The sequence below is a fragment of the Pleurodeles waltl genome, chromosome 12 (genome assembly GCF_031143425.1).
Source record: "Pleurodeles waltl isolate 20211129_DDA chromosome 12, aPleWal1.hap1.20221129, whole genome shotgun sequence".
NCBI lineage: Eukaryota > Metazoa > Chordata > Amphibia > Caudata > Salamandridae > Pleurodeles > Pleurodeles waltl.
In genome coordinates, this window is record NC_090451.1 from 118,375,330 (window position 1) to 118,381,329 (window position 6,000).

The 6,000-nt window shown below is 43.6% G+C and overlaps 2 non-coding genes across 2 annotated transcripts; both read left to right on the top strand.

Annotated features, from left to right (window-relative positions):
• Nucleotides 1–2,262: 2,262 nt before the first annotated feature.
• TRNAI-AAU (transfer RNA isoleucine (anticodon AAU)) lies at nt 2,263–2,336 on the top strand. Its single transcript has one exon. It is a non-coding gene; the product is annotated as a tRNA-Ile (tRNA).
• A 3,590-nt stretch (nt 2,337–5,926) lies between these two features.
• Nucleotides 5,927–6,000, top strand: TRNAI-AAU (transfer RNA isoleucine (anticodon AAU)). Its single transcript has one exon. It is a non-coding gene; the product is annotated as a tRNA-Ile (tRNA).

Below are 6,000 nucleotides of genomic sequence, written 5' to 3' on the forward strand. Positions count from 1 at the left end.
AAGAAAGAATTATTTCCTAAGATCTATCAAAAATAGACTTAACCTTTGCAGCAAAGGTAGTGCTAGGCCTTAAAGTTACCCTATCTTCCAAAGTATCAAATGAAGAGAGGACAGCATTTTAAGGCTCCCAGCTCCCCAATTGTTCTCAGCAAGGCGATAGCAAATAGGAAAATAACTTTATAGCAGACAATCTTTAATTGTACAGTATCCAGACCTTCAAAGAGATAAAATTGCAAAGCCTATAAAAGAGTAGGAAGATTCTGAGATGGAGAAAGGGGATTTTTCATTGTTCTTACCATTGACAAAAGATCAGAACAGTGTAGACACCAAAGAGTGTAACATCGATGAAAGTTCAGAAAAGTCCCTAAAAGCCTTTATCTCAAACCAATGAGCTTTCAGAGTGGAAAGAGATTCAAGTGAAACCCATTCAGAAGAAAATGCAAAATAGCAGACAAACTACAGGTAGGTGCCAAAAGATCATGAGCAGAACATCACGTCTGAAAGGACTTCCAGTTCTTTGAGTAAGACTTCGAAGTAGAAGGCCTGCTGGAGTGCTGAAATAACTCCACTAAGGAAGAGGAAAGACCCTTTGCTGGCAGTCCAGACTTCTCAACCTCCAAAGCGATAGAGTGAGTTGGAGCAAGAAGGTCAGGGACGACGTTCTGAGAAGAGACACACTTGAGCAGTACCCAAGGAGGTAGAAGAGCCAGGGGTTCAGAAGAGGAAACCATGACATCTCTGGCCAATCAGGGCCAACAAGAATCAAGTTCCCTCCCCCTGCTGAGACTTGAAGAGAACCATCTGGATCAATAAAAAGGGGGGGAATGTATAAAGGAGACTTCTCAGCCACTTTATCACCAATACGTCCACTACCTAGGCTCCTTGTTCCGGAAACCTGGATCAGAATCGACAAAGATGAGCATTGTCCTTGTTTGAAAAGAGATCCAGAAAGGGTTTCAAAAACTCTCGGCATATCTCTCAAAACAACGACCTGGATAACGTCAACTCCAGCAAATTTGGAAACCTCCAGCTGTCTGCCATCACATTGTCGGTGCCCTTGATGTGTACTGCCGACGTATGCAACAGGTTGATCTCTGCCCAATAGCCCAATTGTTCTGCTATTGCATTGAGGGATTTTGAATGCATGCTTCACTGCTGGTTAATGTAAAAAAACGCTACCTTATTCTCTGTCTTTACTAGCACATTTTTCTGAGACAGATGATGATGGGAAAACTTCAAAGCCCTGAAGCTTGCCATCAACTCCATCTACTTCCATGACCTCCGACTCTCTAGGAAAGACCACTTGAAACGACAGGATCAGTCCAACACAGTAGCTCTCCAGCCAGGTTTGCTGGCATCTGTTGCGAGGAATTCAGGAGGATCCAGGTGTATTAGTTTCCACTTAGACCAGTGGTCTTCAAACTCTTTAATGCCACATCCACCCAAAGGGAAAAAAAACCATTGGTGCCTCCCCTCTGAATTTTCCAGAATAATTCTTTCAAATTGACACTGTTCAAATATGTCTAGACCTATTTAAACATTGCAGTTAAGTTCTGTTACTGTTTTAAAAAAGCAATCAAATACATGATCCCAAATATACTATTCTGGTCAGGCAGGCCTTACTAACCAATTGCAGCGTCATGCTCTGCTGAGTAAACTGATCTCACGGCAGTGAGGAATGCACAGGCCGGGTGGTGCCCGGCGCATGAAAGCGCGCCTTCTTGTGTTGTACGTCTCTTTGCGCAAATGCAAACTCAAATTTCCTGCACTGTGGTCGGCATGAGAGACATGGGAAGGTGCAGTAGGGAAGGCTTGAGCAACAAACCGTTGGCTATGTTTTGTTGTTACTTTGTTGACATGAGCTAGAGTAATTTAAAGCAGAAGGAACGGCCAGACCTAAAAACAACTCTCTTACCTCCAACGCCGAATAACTACTATAATTAGAATATCTCAAAAGCAGCTGGCCTTGTAAACTTAATGAGCAAGCAAGCCGATGCATTTTGGGTTTTGTTGTAAAAGAATACAAATCCTATCCATCCTTTCCTTTTCTTCCGGCAACAACCAATGTTACAAAGATATCACAGCACACAGTGACATTGACTGAAAGAAGAGGCACTGAGGCTGGCGTGTAGCACTCAACAGCTCTTGTTATTGCAATCCAGACAGGGGACGGAGGGAGAAAAGTATGAAGGAATTGTGATAGTGAGACCGACTCTTCTGTGTATCTGCATGTCATGGAAAAAGGATAACTCTGTCATTCATGGCTGGTTAGCTCAGTTGGTTAGAGCATGGTGCTAATAACGCCAAGGTCGCGGGTTCGATCCCCGTACGGGCCAAGTTAAGTTTTTTCTCTCAAGTAAACTCTTTTTTTCTCATTTAATCAAACGCTTGTAAATCCATACACTCTGTTGCTCCAGTACACGTTCACTTTCCATTACTCCTTCTTTTGCCACTTCTGACCAAAGCTCAAGCCGGCAGCGCCAGTAGAACAACAGAAGTGCAAGAGATTGTCTCTCCAAGATGGAGACACTGGCTCAGACTATGTCACGTGAGAGGTGGAGGGAGACCAAGAGCTGATTATTAGATGCGTGGGGATAAGAGGAACATAACTCAGGTGAACAGATTCTGGATAGTCATGCTATAGCTAGGATCAGCAACGTTACAGGGGAAAGGATAGAAAATAATTAGGTGACAGAAGTATAGAAGTGGCTACAAGGGGGCGTGTCTCTTAACAGGGCCGAAAGATACACTGAAGGCGAAGGTGAAGTGAAAGAAGAAAGAAAGATCAAAGGAAATCAACAGTGATTGAGAGAAAACTCACAAAGGCAAATTGAGCAAAAGACAGGACCTGGGGAGTTAGAATACTTCAATGCAAATTTACGCCGCAGATGAGCATGACAACTGACCCTTGTCCAGTGGTGCTGAAACAATTTTCAGTGTGGGGGTGCTGCCATCAAAGGGCTTCTGAAAATCCAGGAATCATACAAAGAACAAGTCCTGCAGAATGAGCCACGCACATTCAGAAAGAGTGGTGATGCGTTGGTTACTTATTGGTAATCTTCATTAGCCTTAGTCCATTGCGTCCTTGTGACAGTCATTACAAAGTAAAGTGATGTCACCCTCCAAGAGGAAGAAAGAACAGGAGGATTCTTAAATGCTAGCGCCATGCACCCAACCTGGGTGCCAAGCCCTTGCCAAAGGACTGATGGGAAGGTGGGCAGGATGTAATGTTTGTGACAAGGACAAGATGGACTTAGGGTAATGCAGAGTTCAAAACATTGGTACTCAAATGCAAAACAGAAAATGTATTAAGTGATAATGCTTGACAAATGTATGCCCTGAGGCCCAAGTAACCACCCTAGGAATTTCCTAGATTGTTACTCACTGGAATTCAACCCAGGAGGTGGCCATTCCTCTCGTAGACCATCCCTGACCTGGAAGATTTTCTGAAAAGCCTTGCAAAGCCAGAAAAATTGACAACTTAATCCACCTACTCAGAGTCATAAAAGTCACCTTCTTGTCTTTTCCAGGCTGTCCAAAAGTCACAAACAAGGAGTCGGTTTTCCTGAACTGCAGAGGCCTGGTGACATAAATGAAAAGAGCTCTTTAAACATCAAGTGTATTCAACAAATGTTCCTCCGGAGAGGAAGGAGAGGGAATGAAAGAAGGAAGAATTATTTCCTAAGATCTATCAAAAATAGACTTAACCTTTGCAGCAAAGGTAGGGCTAGGCCTTAAAGTTACCCCATCTTCCAAAGTATCAAATGAAGAGAGGACAGCATTTTAAGGCTCCCAGCTCCCCAATTGTTCTCAGCAAGGCGATAGCAAATAGGAAAATAACTTTATAGGAGACAATCTTTAATTGTACAGTATCCAGACCTTCAAAGAGATAAAATTGCAAAGCCTATAAAAGAGTAAGAAGATTCTGAGTTGGAGAAAAGGGATTTTTCATTGTTCTTACCATTGACAAAAGATCAGAACAGTCTAGACACCAAACAGTGTAACATCGATGAAAGTTCAGAAAAGTCCCTAAAAGCCTTTATCTCAAACCAATGAGCTTTCAGAGTGGAAAGAGATTCAAGTGAAACCCATTCTGAAGAAAATGCAAAATAGCAGACAAACTACAGGTAGGTGACAAAAGATCATGAGCAGAACATCACGTCTGAAAGGACTTCCAGTTCTTTGAGTAAGACTTCGAAGTAGAAGGCCTGCTGGAGTGCTGAAATAACTCCACTAAGGAAGAGGAAAGACCCTTTGCTAGCAGTCTAGACTTCTCAACCTCCAAAGCGATAGAGTGAGTTGGAGCAAGAAGGTCAGGGACGACGTTCTGAGAAGAGACACACTTGAGCAGTACCCAAGGAGATAGAAGGGCCAGGGGTTCAGAAGAGGAAACCATGACATCTCTGGCCAATTAGGGCCAACAAGAATCAAGTTCCCTCCCCCCTGCTGAGACTTGAAGAGAACCATCTGGATCAATAAAAAGGGGGGGAATGTATAAAGGAGACTTCTCAGCCACTTTATCACCAATACGTCCACTACCTAGGCTCCTTGTTCCGGAAACCTGGATCAGAATCGACAAAGATGAGCATTGTCCTTGTTTGAAAAGAGATCCAGAAAGGGTTTCACAAACTCTCTGCATATCTCTCAAAACAACGACCTGGATAACGTCAACTCCAGCAAATTTGGAAACCTCCAGCTGTCTGCCATCACATTGTCGGTGCCCTTGATGTGTACTGCCGACGTATGCAACAGGTTGATCTCTGCCCAATAGCCCAATTGTTCTGCTATTGCATTGAGGGATTTTGAATGCATGCTTCACTGCTGGTTAATGTAAAAGACCGCTACCTTATTCTCTGTCTTTACTAGCACATTTTTCTGAGACAGATGATGATGGGAAAACTTCAAAGCCCTGAAGCTTACCATCAACTCCATCTACTTCCATGACCTCCGACTCTCTAGGAAAGACCACTTGAATCGACAGGATCAGTCCAACACAGAAGCTCTCCAGCCAGGTTTGCTGGCATCTGTTGCCAGGAATTCAGGAGGATCCAGGTGTATTAGTGTCCACTTAGACCAGTGGTCTTCAAACTCTTTAATGCCACATCCACCCAAAGGGAAAAAAAAACATTGGTGCCTCCCCTCTGAATTTTCCAGAATTCTTCTATCAAATTGACACTGTTTAAATATGTCTAGACCTATTTAAACATTGCAGTTAAGTTCTGTTACTGTTTTAAAAATGCAATCAAATACATGACCCCAAATATACTATTCTGGTCAGGCAGGCCTTACTAACCAATTGCAGCGTCATGCTCTGCTGAGTAAACTGATCTCACGGCAGTGAGGAATGCACAGGCCGGGTGGTGCCCGGCGCACGAAAGCGCGCCTTCTTGTGTTGTACGTCTCTTTGCGCAAATGCAAACTCAAATTTCCTGCACTGTGGTCGGCAGGAGAGACATGGGAAGGTGCAGTAGGGAAGGCTTGAGCAACAAACCGTTGGCTATGTTTTGTTGTTACTTTGTTGACATGAGCTAGAGTAATTTAAAGCAGAAGGAACGGCCAGACCTAAAAACAACTCTCTTACCTCCAACGCCGAATAACCACTATAATTAGAATATCTCAAAAGCAGCTGGCCTTGTAAACTTAATGAGCAAGCAAGCCGATGCATTTTGGGTTTTGTTGTAAAAGAATAGAAATCCTATCCATCCTTTCCTTTTCTTCCGGCAACAACCAATGTTACAAAGATATCACAGCACACAGTGACATTGACTGAAAGAAGAGGCACTGAGACTGGCGTGCAGCACTCAACAGCTCTTGTTATTGCAATCCAGACAGGGGACGGAGGGAGAAAAGTATGAAGGAATTGCGATAGTGAGGCCGACTCTTCTGTGTATCTGCATGTCATGGAAAAAGGATAATTGTCATTCATGGCTGGTTAGCTCAGTTGGTTAGAGCGTGGTGCTAATAACGCCAAGGTCGCGGGTTCGATCCCCGTACGGGCCA